The sequence below is a fragment of the Balaenoptera ricei genome, chromosome 11, assembly GCF_028023285.1.
Source record: "Balaenoptera ricei isolate mBalRic1 chromosome 11, mBalRic1.hap2, whole genome shotgun sequence".
NCBI classification, from domain to species: domain Eukaryota; kingdom Metazoa; phylum Chordata; class Mammalia; order Artiodactyla; family Balaenopteridae; genus Balaenoptera; species Balaenoptera ricei.
In genome coordinates, this window is record NC_082649.1 from 61997905 (window position 1) to 62011056 (window position 13152).

Consider the following 13152-nt stretch of genomic DNA (forward strand, 5'->3'; position numbering starts at 1 on the left):
GCAGGAGAAGCCTCTGGTCTGTAGTGTGATCAGCCTTGGCAGCCCCTAGGACCCCTTGTTCTCAGCAAATCTGCTGGGCTCCATGGTCACACCACCAGCAGCTCGCATCCACTCCTTGCCTTGAGCAACTCCCAACATGGCATCCACTAATTTGTTTCTGAACCCCAGAACTGTATTCTTGAAAAGGCGGTCAACAGAGGTGATGATGACAGTTTGAGGAAAAGAAATGTGAAGTTGCCAGAGGATGGTGACTAAGAATAACTCACTGGATGCTTTCACATTCTCTCATACACTACTGGTGGGAGGGTAAATTGACTCAATCTTTGCTTCCTGGTAAAATGATTATAGCCTTTGACCTAGATATTGCACTTCTTTAAATTTATTCTTAAGATATAGTTGATTAATTAGGCAAAGAATCAGCTATCTGGAGGCCCATTTCAGTGTTATTTATAATAACAAATAAATGCAGACAATCTGGAGCCCAAGAAAGGGGAATTATTATATATTCATGCAATGCAGCACTGTTTAGTTATCTAATCGTATCCTTTATTATCACTCATGGTTTCTGTGGACAGAGTGGAGATGGCTTATCTCTGCTCTGTGTTGTCTGGGGCCTCAGCTGGAGAACTTAAAGGCTGGAATGATCTGAAGGCTTGTTTGCTCTCATATTGGCAGACACTGATAATCAGCTAGAGACCCAACTGGGTGTGTCTGCTGGAACAATCACATGTGGCCTTTCCATGTAGCTTGGACTTCTCACCATGTGGTGGCTTGGTTCCAAGATTGAAAAGAAAGGAGAGCCAGGTAGAAGCCATACTGCCTTTTATGACCTGCTGTGGAAGTCACACGGCATCACCTGTGCCACATTCTACTTATTGTGATAGTTACAAAAGTCTGGCTGGGTTGAAAGGAAGGAAACAAAGATGCCACCTCTCGATGGAGGCATGTCAATGTCACATTGCAGGAGGAGCATGTGGGATGGGATTATGATATGCTGGTGCTAGCATCTATGGAAAATACAATGTGACTGTAACTAGTCATATCAATGTCTAATGGCATGGGAAAATGTTCATGATATACTATGAAGTTTAAAAAAATCAGATTACAAGACAATACGTACGGTATAATCCCACTTTGAAGGAAAACTGTATAGATGCAAAGTATTAACAGCGGCTTTCACCGGAAATGAGATGAATTTAAATGGATAACTGTATAATCACAATTTGTTCAAGTGTGTGTGTGTGTGTGTGTGTGTGTGTGTGTGTGTGTTGGTGTGGGGGCGTTTATGAAAGCATCTGTCTTCTTTGCCCATAGGCAGCTCCAGGGGATTCGTTTGGGAGTGTTCTCTTTGACCCCCTGAGTAGATCATTGGATTTAATAGTCAGGAAAAGCAATTTTTACTCAGTGATGCCTCTGGGTGTTCTGTGAGGCCCTGGCCTGAGTCCAGGTTACTTGGCGCTGATTTCCAGCAGCATGTGGCCCCAGGGACAAGGCATGAGTGAATTAAAGTTTAATTAAAGGTGAAACTCCACTGTAGATGGGGCTGCCTGTTTCCTCTTGGGTCGTTAGTGCAGGTGAGCATTCGAAAGGGCAGCACAAGGACTCCTGGTAACATTGAACCTCCCTCCCGGGCTTGTGTGTAATCAGTGCCCCTGGCAATTTTGTGGGACAACCTTTCTTTTTCTCTTGAAAAGGGGATAAAAAGATGTTGAAGGATATGGTAATGAAAACACAGAGAACCAGTGTGGGGAGAGTCTGGGGTAGCAAATGCAGAGTGGTTTCTCAGGTTAATAATCAAATTGGTCCCCAAGCTTTGCAGTCTCCCCATCCTGGGCCCCTCAAGCAGCCATTTTTAAAAGACCAGGTGGAAAAGGTTTCTTGGGGACAGACCTGACTCTCATGGGTGTCAAGGAGCACTTAGCCTGATGACCTGCTGTGGGTGTGGGCGTGGAGTGGAGGGGGTGCACTCAGTTCTGCGGCTTTGGATTTCCATCCAGAGCAGAGCCGGGGTGGACTGGTCCACGCTGCCCACACTCTCACAAACCACCTAAAGCCGACTGAATAAGAGGACCAATGGGAGGGGCTACTTACTTGGGAAACAAAATTAAGAAAGAAGTAAAGGCACTTTGATATGTACATGGAACCCTAGCAAGGAAGGTGCCACGGAGATGACTGTCCAAACCGCTGGGTGGTTGTTATAGCCACTGCCAAGCTGACCTAACTGCTCAGAGAGGTCACTGGACGATCAGAAAAAGCACCTTCTATCTAGGTCAAGTGTTGGCCTCATCACACCCTGGCTCTGGAACCTTCTGTGAGGCCCAGAAGCTCCTGGAGCCACAGTCTCCTCATCTGTGAAATGGGGCTTAGGTCACCTGCCTTACCTTGCCAGAGGTGCCAGTGAGATGGTGCCTGCCAGAGTTAGGCCTTATCCACTGCAAGATGGGAGTTTATCACAAGAACACAAGGAGACAGACTTTCATGGAAATTAGCAAAAGAAACCTTAGTTGTGCCAGGCCTTAGAAGTGACTGAAACTGGGTCCACGGAAGCTCCAGGGACCTCAGCAAATGGACTTGGCAGATCTTTGCAGTAACATGGTAACAATGCAAATAATAATAATCATAGTAATAGTGATAATAATAGAAATAAAGTTTAGCAAGCATTGACTCCGTAGAGCACATGCTCAGACCTTTATACACATCATCTCGTTTACTCATTTACTCCCCACCTCAACCCTGGGAGGCACTTTCACCTTCACTGTAGCCCTCCCCACTTAATGAGGCCTCATCATTCCAGCTTAGACAGAGCTTTGGCTTGCCCACTGCTCCTGCTCCCCTCAGGACCTCTAACATGCCTCCTTTCAGAAAGCCACAGTGCCTGCTACTCACTGCTTGATTATTTCCCAGTTTCACAACACAAACTTCTGAGAGCAGGAACATCCCCGGTCTGCAGGGACCTGTTGTTTATACAGTTTTAGAGACATTCTTTAAGAAAGGAAAAATAAAACATATGAATGCAAATCTGGGCTCAGGGACCTGGAGGAGGCCTCTTCAGGCCTCCTGAAGCTTCAGTGCGTGTATTTTAGGGTGAGTCAGCCTCTGCTCTAGTCTAATAATGAGTTTTTTTGGTGGTTGGGGTGGAGGGTGACATTCCATGGGACCAAGCATGGCTGGTAAAAGTTGGTGCTTTTGAGCACAGCCTCTCTCTGCAGTGGTCTCCTCTCAACCACTCAGGGAAACCTGGTCTCAGGGGGAACCTGGCCATCTCTCCATCTCATGTGTCCCTCTGTTCTTCATTCAGAAGCTGGACTTGGGAGAAGGAAACTGGGGCCAGGAACTAAGAGCAAGACTCCCTGAAGACCTGCAGAGGGAGGTGCAGGCACGAGGTGCATAGTGACCAAGCAGTAATTTCGTGTCCTATATGTCCCTTGTTCCTTATGTACACGGCTCCCTCAGGGATCTCATGGGTATAAGAAATGGCTAGATCGACAAATGTGGGGTACTTATGGGGCTCATGGGCCCATGGCCAAATCACCTTCTTAAAACTGTCAAAAGGGCAGGAATAAAGACACAGACTTAGAGAATGGACTTGAGGACATGGGGAGGCGGAAGGGGTAAGCTGGGATGAAGTGAGAGAGTGGCATATATACACTACCAAATGTAAAATAGATAGGTAGTGGGAAGCAGCCATATAGCACAGGGAGATCAGCTTGGTACTTGGTGACCGCCTAGAGGGGTGGGATAGGGAGGGTGGGAGGGGGACGCAAGAGGGAGGGGATATGGGGATATATGTATACATATAGCTGAATCACTTTGTTATACAGCAGAAACTAACACAACATTGTAAAGCAATTATACTCCAGTAAAGATGTTAAAAAGAGAAAAACAAAAAACTGTCAAAAGGGTCTTCCCTGGTGGTACAGTGGTAAAGAATCTGCCTTCCAATGCAGGGGACGCGGGTTCAATCCCTGGGGAATTAAGATCCCACATGCCCTGGGGCAACTAACCTGTGCGCCACAACTGCAGAGCCCAGGTGCCTCAACGAGAGCCTGAGTGCTGCAAACTACAGAGCCCACGTGCTCTGGAGCCTGCGTGCCACAACTAGAGAGGAGCCCACACACCGCAACGAAGAGCCCGTGTGCCGCAACTAAGACCCGACGCAGCCATAAATAAATAAATAAACGATCAAAACCTTTCCATTGTTCCTAACACTCCCCTCTGATGATTTCCTTTAAAAAATACCTGAAGGTGGAAGATCTGAACATTTTAAGACCTTCGACATGCAATTTTGTTCAAATGAAATTCATTCAAGTTTCATTCCAGAAAGTTGTATTGATTTACACTTGCTCCAAGGAGGACACACACCCTCTCTCAGATACCATCAGTTCCACGTTCAGTCTCATTCTGGTGGAAAATCGTTCCCAACTAAAGACCTGAACTTTTCTAACCCTTGAAAGTGAGTTCCGGGAGGCCTGCTCCTCTGCAGTCCAAAGCAAGTCAGCCAGGCCATTGCGCCAAGGGAGGCATCTCCAGGGGATGGCTGAGCAGGCCACTCCGACATCACGACACAGGGCAGCAAATGCTTCTTCCTCCTGGGGTCCTGGACCTCTGGAATAAGTCCCCAGAGGGACATTTTTCTGCATTTTTTAAACCAAAGTTTTTATTATGTTTTTTTCTTGAGTGCCTGGAGCATTTGAGAGTTTAGCCAGTATCGTAGAACCTCTCCATCTCTTCTCACTTTTAGGCCTTTTCTCTAAAACAAACTCAAATGCAAGCAAACAAACTAGATGACTATGTAGGAAATATAAGGGCTGGCTTTAAACAGGTCAATAGCATTAGCTATTGGCCATATGCTGGTACTGCAGCTACTATTTTTTTTCAACTTAGTAAATTTACAAAAGATATCCCTGCCACACTCTAACAAAGAGAAGCAACAAAGAGAATTAGAAAGTGAAAAAGAAGCACTATCTTCAAAGAACTATGTTAACACCTGATATCTCCAAATACACTAGTTGAGGAGAGTGACAGACGCAGTGAAGATGATCCAGCTTGAGGAGGGTGCCATTGTATATATACATATCACTTCTTCTTTATCCATTCATCTATTGATGGACACTTAGGTTGCTTCCATATCTTGGCTGTAGTAAACTATGCTGCAGTGAACATAGGTATGCATATATCTTTTCAAATAGTGTTTTCATTTTCTTTGGATAAATACCCAGGAATGGAATTGCTGGATTGTATGGTAGCTCTATTTTTAATTTTCTGAGGAACCTCCGTACTGTTTTGCATAGTGGCTGCACCAATTTACATTCCCGCCAACAGTGTATGAGGGTTCCCTTTTCTCCACACCCTCTCCATTCTAACAGGTGTGAGGTGATATCTCATTGTAGTTTTGATTTGCATTTCCCTGATAATTAGTGATGTTGAACATCTTTGCATGTGCCTGTTGACCATCTCTATGCATTTGGAAAAATGTCTCGATCCTCTGCCCAGTTTAAATTGGATTGTTTGTTTGTTTTTGATATTAAGTTGTTAGAATTCTTAATATATTTTGGATATTAACCCTTTATTGGATATATGATTTGCAAATATCTTCTCTCATTCAGTAGGTTGCCTTTTGATTTTTTTAGATGGTTTTCTTTTCTGTGCAGAAGCTTTTTAGTTTAGTGTAGTCCCACTTGTTTATTTTTGCTTTTGTTGCCTTCAGTTTTGGGGACAGATCCAAAAATTCCACACCAAGACGAAAGTCAAAGAGCTTACCACCTATGTTTTCTTTTAGGATTTTTTATAATTTCAGGTCTTACATTTAATTCTTTAACTCATTTTAATTTAGTTTTGTGTATGATGTGCAAAAATGGTCTAGTTTGGGCTTCCCTGGTGGCGCAGTTGTTAAGAATCTGCCTGCCAATGCAGGGGACACGGGTTCGAGCCTTGGTCCGGGAAGATCCCACATGCCGTGAAGCAGCTAAGCCCGTGTGCCACAACTACTGAGTCTGTGCTCTAGAGCCCACAAGCCACAACTACTGAGCCTGCATGCCGCAACTACTGAGCCTGCGCACCAAGAGCCCGTGCTCTGCAACAAGAGAAGCCACCCCAACGAGAAGCCCACGCATTGCAACGAAGAGTAGCCCCTGCTCGACGCAACTAGAGAAAGCCTGTGCACAGCAACGAAGACACAACACAGCCAAAAATAAATAAATAAATAAATTATTTAAAAACTTTAAAAAAAGGTCTAGTTTCGTTCTTTTACTTGTAGCTGTCCAGTTTTCCCAACACCACTTATTGAAGAGACTGTCTTTCCCCCATTGTATATTCTTGCCTCCTTTGTCATTGACTGACTATATGTGTGGGAGTTTATTTCTGGGCTCTCTATTCTGCTCCCTTGATCGATGTGTCTGTATCTTACTGCTTTGATTAGTATAGCTTTGTAGTATAGTTTGAAATCAGGGATGATGATGCCTCCATTTTTGTTCTTCTTTCTCAGGATTGCTTTGGCTAATCAGTGTCTTTTGTGGTTCTATATAAATTATAGGATAATTTAGTCGAGTTCCTGAAAAATGCCATGGGTATTTTGATAGGGATTGCACTGAATCTGTAGATTGCTTTGGGTAGTATGGACATTTTAACAATATTAATTCTTCTGCTCCATGAGCACAGTATACCTTTCCATTTATTGTGTTATCTTCAATTTCTTTCATCAATGTCTTACAGTTTTCAGAGCATAGGTCTTTCACCTCCTTGGTTAAATTTATTTTCAGGTATTTTATTCTTTTTGACATGATTGTAAATGGGATTGTTTTCTTGATTTCACTTTCTCATAGTATGTTATTGGTATATAGAAATGTAACAGATTTCCATATATTAATTTTGTATTCTACAACATTTCTGAATTCACTTATTAGTTCTAATAGTTTTTTGGTGGCATCTTTAATGTTTTCTATATGTAGTATCATGTCATCTGCAAACAGTAGCAGTTTTACTTCTTCCTCTTCAATTTGGATGCCTTTTATTTGTTTATTTTTCTCTTGTCTGATTGCTGTGGGTAGGACTTCTAATATTATGTTGAACAGAAGTGGTAAGAGTGGGCATCCTTGTCTTGTTACTAATTCTAAAGGAAAAGATTTCAGCTTTTCACTGTTGAGTATGATGTTAGCTGTGGATTTGTCATGAACAACCTTTGTTGTGTTGAGGTGTGTTCCCTCTGTACTCACTTTGGTGAGAGTCTATTGGAGCCATTTTTCCAACAGCATTTGCTCACTTTGTGTCTCTGTGTCACAGTTTGGTAGTCCTCACAATATTTCAAACTTTTTCATTATTATTATATATGTTATGGTGATCTGTGATCAGTGATTGATGTTACTATTGGAAAAAGATTATGACTCACTGAAGGCTCAGGTGCTGGTTAACACTTTTTAGCAATGAAGTATTCTAAAATAAGGTATATACATAGTATTTTAGGCATAATACTATTGCACTCTTAATAGACTACAGTATAGTGTAGGTATAACTTTTCTGCGTATTGGAAAACCAAAAAATTCATGGTACTCTCTTTTTTTAAATATTTGTTAAGATTCTAGCGTTTATTTTTTAACTTTATTGAAGTATAGTTGATTTACAATGTTGTGTTAATTACTACTGTACAGCAAAATGATTCAGTTATACATATATATTCTTTTTTATATTCTTTTCCATTATGGTTTATCACAGGATATTGAATATAGTTCCCTGTGCTTTACAGTAGGACCTTGTTGTTTATCCATCCTATATATAATAGTTTACATCTGCTAATCCCAAACTCCCACTCCATTCCTCCTCCACCTCCCCTCCCTCTTGACAACCACAAGTCTGTTCTCTATGTCTGTGAGTCTGTTTCTGTTTCAGAGATATGTTCATTTGTGTCATATTTTAGATTCCACATATAAGTGATATCATATGGTGTTTGTTTTTCTCTTTCTGACTTCACTTGGTATGATAATCTAGGTCCATCCACATTGCTGCAGATGGCATTATTTCATTCTTTTTTATGGCTGAGTAATATTCCATTGTGTATATATACCACATCTTCTTTATCTATTCATTTGCTGATGGACATTTAGGTTGTTTCCATGTCTTGGCTATTGTAAATAATGCTGCTATGAACATAGGGGTGCATGTATCTTTTTGAATTACAGTTTCGTCTGGATATAGCCCAGGAGTGGGATTGCTGGATCATATGTCAACTCTATTTTTAGTTCTTTCAGGAACCTCCATACTGTTTTTCATAGTGGCTGCATGGTGGTACTCTCTTAATTACAATATTCACTTTATTGTAGTGGGCTGGAAAGAACCACAATATCTCCGAGGTATGCCTGTATTTGAAAGATGGGAAATATTAGGGGATATTTCTATGTGATGAAAAGGATTCAGTAGGGAGGAAGAAATTGATGATTCAGAAAAAGGAGGGTAATTACAGTGATAATTCATGGAGAAGAGGGGACCGTACTCAGGATACAAATTGAGGGGTTGGTTTTAATGGGAGCAAGTACCCTTCATCCATTATAAGCAGGAAAGAAGACAGTATGAACAGTTGCCCTAGATGAGAAGATTTAGAGATGGAAAAATGAAGCAATTTCAAATATGTCAACGATGGATGAGGCAAAGCCTTCAGCTGTGTAAGATGGAGGATGGGGGTGAAGGGAGAGGGAAAAGAATGACTGTTTTCCTTCAGCAGCCATCAGCTGTCCTGTGCAGGTATTGAGCCAGTGGTTGAGTTTAACAAGGGTTGCGGTTTTGACAAATGAGTATAAAGGAAGGAGGCAAGATCAAAGGAGATGAGGGTATTTGCAAGGAGGTAATTATGATGGTAAACCAAGGAAGCTGTGCTGGGTCATGAAGTCTTTGAGAACTGCATGAGCCGATATATGTAAGTTATTCAGAACTCTGTGTTACAAATGTTAAAAAGAGGTTAGTCATTTTTACTTTTATTGCAAGGGAAGTGAGAAAACGAGGGACAATGCTTGGTAAAAATGTGGAAGGGTCAAAGGATTTATTGTTAGAGATAATACATTTTCTGATGTAATACCTCCCAATATCTCCCTGGGGGGATTCCCTGGTCAGATGCCCATCTTGTGATGCTGTCCGTGATTCATGTAGAATCAAATCCCTAAAGTACAATTCCCAGGTTACCACTGAGCTTCCATTAGGCTTCCCTCACTTGTGAAGGTGAGATCTGCCAGAGGCTCTCCAAGTGAGTATATTACTAATGATTAATCTGCCAAGTGAGTCCTGTTCTGGGTTGTTTAGGCCTAACGCAGTGGCATCATTGTGGACGTTAGGTCTTTAAGGGAGTCCAGTCACTGCTTTTCCCAGGCAAAAGTTGCTAATGTTCAAGTGACCCTTTAAGTGGGTGTGACTCCAGTAGCCAAAAAGGCACACTTACCTGTGTATTGGTCTAAGACAGAGGTTTAAATTGAGAGCACTATGCATTTATGGTGTGTGTGTGTGTGTGTGTGTAAAACTCCAGATTGTGTTCCTCAACAGGTGACAATTTAGCAGGAGCCTTGATTGTTTTCTAGCTTAATCATCCATTCTCTGGAGGCCATAAACAGATGTCTCTATTTACACTTGAATTAAATTCCTTCTAATAACACTGTGCTGGATAGTAGGTGAGATGGCTTTACACATCCACAGGGCAAGACCATGAAAGCATTTTCTTCTCTCTCCCAGGTAAAAGCAAACTGCAATAGATTTCTATGGATTGCAATAATAAGGCATTGGCTAGACCAATTTCTGCATAACATTTGAGGGATGACAAAATTAAACCTGTCAGCTGGTGCTTTAATGATGCCTGCAACAACCTAAACCTCCTGTAATTTACTGACAACTGCCAAGAGCAATCAAGTTTTTAAAATGGCCACAAGGGGGTGTTAAAGGACTACATACCTGCTCTAATCATCCCCTCCCTCTTTCCACCCTTTCTAGTCCTTACTTCAAGAATCATCCCCTATATACCCTATGTTGTTTCATTTCAACAATCTTAGTTTATCGAGTAGGTTGCTACTGGTTCTCATAGTTTAATCTGAATATCAGGCTTATGTTTCCTGAGTTTTTAGCAAGTTAATGGCAATTAGGCACTCAGTGTGGATGTTTGTGACCAGGGAGTAGTTGGGACTTTTTCCTACTTCAAGGAAGTATACTGCTCTCTAAATCCTTGGTGATGTTTTCCCCATGGAATTTGTCATGATCGACATGGATTAAAGTACTTTCTGATTTTATCTCTGCTCTCCTTTATGTTGTTCCTTGCCCAGTGACTGAGGAGATGGGCCTGGGGTCCTGATAATGGACGAAAGACACATGGAGACAAACCTGGGGGTTACAGCTAGTTTCCTTCTGGACCATTCTGTAGGCTTAGAGACCCTTCAGGATAGAGCAGAGGGCTGCAGCAGTAGCTCAGCTTGGGGGTCAAGATCACTTAGATTTCCAGCAGGGGATTTTAGCTTTGAACTTTAGTCCCCTTTGTGCATTGAATGAATGGTGCTTATCTCTATGTAATTGCTTTCTGCATGAAAAGTAGTCTGCAGGTTGTTCACTGGTTTGAGATGAAGGCACAACGATTCAGATCATGCCCTCAGTTCATGGGCAGATCTATTGTTTCTCCTGCTAGGTTCAAAATCAGACTTACGAGCTAACAGGTGAGCCACCCACCTCACACTGGCACCCTCACTGCCAATGCTGAGTTTAAATTGCCCTTTAAGTTCCCCATATAGGCCAGAGAATCCCCACAGGCCGCATGTCATCTGACACAATGCCTGGATTAGGAACATCCAAGGACAGCTTGGTATTCCCTCCTCTACTGGCAGTAGTTCCACCCTGAATGGTTTTCCAGGAGTGAAGAAATACAGCCATTCCTCTGGTTTATGACTTTTCTTTTCCAAGCTTCCACTATCCAGATGAAAAGGGAGTTAAAGGCCCGCATAACCTTGCGAAAGGAGCTGTCAATGCTGAAGGCGCCTTACATGGTTTTGTTCCTGCTTAATTCTGGCTGATTCACTTGGCCCCTTGATCCCAGACAAGCACAATGTTGCCTGGCTATCGCCTGCCTGTCAAGCAAGGGCAGCTGGTTGCTGTCCACTGCAAGTGAGAATTCTTTGTTTTTAGATACGGCAGGGCCACGCCTGCCTCATTTCCTTCCCACATGGAACTCTGGCTTGGTGTGGGAAACCTCACAGGCCCAGTGGAACAAGTTTGTGTGGGCAATCTAATGAGCTTGATTTTTCCTGAGTTCTAACTGCCCATTCCTTTAGCTGGAGCCCAGCTGGTGACAGGAGGCACACAGAAGTCTGTTACCATTCTGTTTGTCTCAAGTTATTTTGGTTAACTGCATCCTGATTGGGACTAGAACTATTCCTTCCATAAGATCAGAGCTGCCCCCTTTCTACGGTGGTTCAGAGAACAGCTCTTACTTGAGTTCCTAAACAGGAAGAACAGGCTGCACCCCCAGGCTTTCCTCTGCCTTGTGTGGGGCCCAGATCTCGTGGGGACAAGATTGAGGGCACAGGACATCGTTGCTATAGCAGCAGTTTACTCGGCTGTGCCTCAGCCAACCAAAGGTCGGTTTCCTACTGGCTTCACCAAGGCCTCAGCTGAACCTAGAGGTCTAGGGACAATCTACTAGTCCTCTACTCGGTAGTTTTCGTTTCGCACTGTCAAAGTACAGACCACTAAAAAAACTACAGATCACAATCTCCCCACACAGGAGACACAAGGAGATACCGTTTGGCTGGTTATTTTAACTGCATTTTTAGGGCATATTCTCCCTCCTGTTACACAATGCCATCTAGTCCTTTTTGCAGACAAGTGTTGCAGTCCCTGAAGTGGACAAGAGCATTGAGCTATGTCCTTAGGTATCTCTGAGGCTCCCAGACAGCTTTCCCACATGAGGGGATTTGACTTTGACTGGTTTCAGTAAAATTGCAGAAATCTGTAGCTATTTCCATTGCACTGCTCAAAGACAAGGGTGCACGATACTGTTCTCGCTCCAAGGATGGGGACTGCCCTACAGGTGACAAGTCCAATCAGGTATCTGGGGCTCACAGGTTGAGGGATCAGAAAGAGGTGCTCCTCACAAAATCCAGAGTGAAGTATTACTCAAGGCTTTTGATCCCATCTAGTAGGAGTGGCCTGACACATGAAGTGATGGCCAAGAGCTTATCTGTGGGGGCCAAGAGGAGGGGCCTTTTTCTTTCCATCTAACGAGGTTTCCCTTGTCCTGTCCACCTTCTTGTTCAATCAGTCTCAACAGACAGTTCTTTTCTGGGCATTACCTCAGATCTTCATAGATGAAGGAACACCTGAATGTGCGTGTTAGTGTAAATTTCTGCTTTATCATTTTCATAACGATTTCCACAGCACCTCTCAATGTGAGGTGGAATCATTACAAAATGTTACAGGTAGAAAAGTGAGGATTTCTCAATTAAGCTGGAAAATTCTCCCACGCCGCTTGATCTTCTTGGTCATGTTATACTGTTTTCCAGAAATCAGCTTACCAAATTTGGCACTATATTCTGGTGTACTCACTTCTCAATATTCCCAGTCTTTCTTGATTAGAGGTACGATGGGGTGAGAATGTAACAAAACCTATTACTTAAGTATCCTTCAGAGGTAAACTCTGTGGGGGCTGATTCTGTTTTTCCAAAAGCAGCACCATCAAAACAGGAGGAAAGGTTAAGCTGGTACAGAATGCAGTGACATTTTTCACGCCATTATCCCACTGCATTAAGCTAAAAAGCACACATCTATACAATAGTTCCCTTCTTATCCGAGATTTCACTTTCTGCAGTTTCAGTTACCCATGGTCCAAAACAAAATTAGATGGAAAATTCTAGGGATAAACAATTCATAGGTTTTATATTGGGCACTATTCTGGGTAGCGTGAGGAGATGGAATCTTGCACCATTCTGCTCCATCTGGGCGAGACATGATTCATCCCTTTCTCCAGCGTATCCACACTGTATATGCTATCTGCCGCTTAGTATAGGAAAAAACATAATATATATAGGGTTTGATACTATCTGCAGTTTCAGACATCCATTGGGGGTCTTGGAATGTATCCCCTTTGGATAAAGAGATGACTACTGTAGATGTATTTCTCTGCCTTGGCTAAATGGTTTTAAT

At 42.7% G+C, this 13152-nt stretch overlaps 1 long non-coding RNA gene across 1 annotated transcript in view; it reads left to right on the forward strand.

Moving 5' to 3' along the window:
- The window catches only part of LOC132374907 (uncharacterized), a 172015-nt gene that overhangs the window by 78495 nt on the left and 80368 nt on the right, over positions 1-13152 (forward strand). The gene's annotated exons all lie outside the window — the stretch shown is intronic.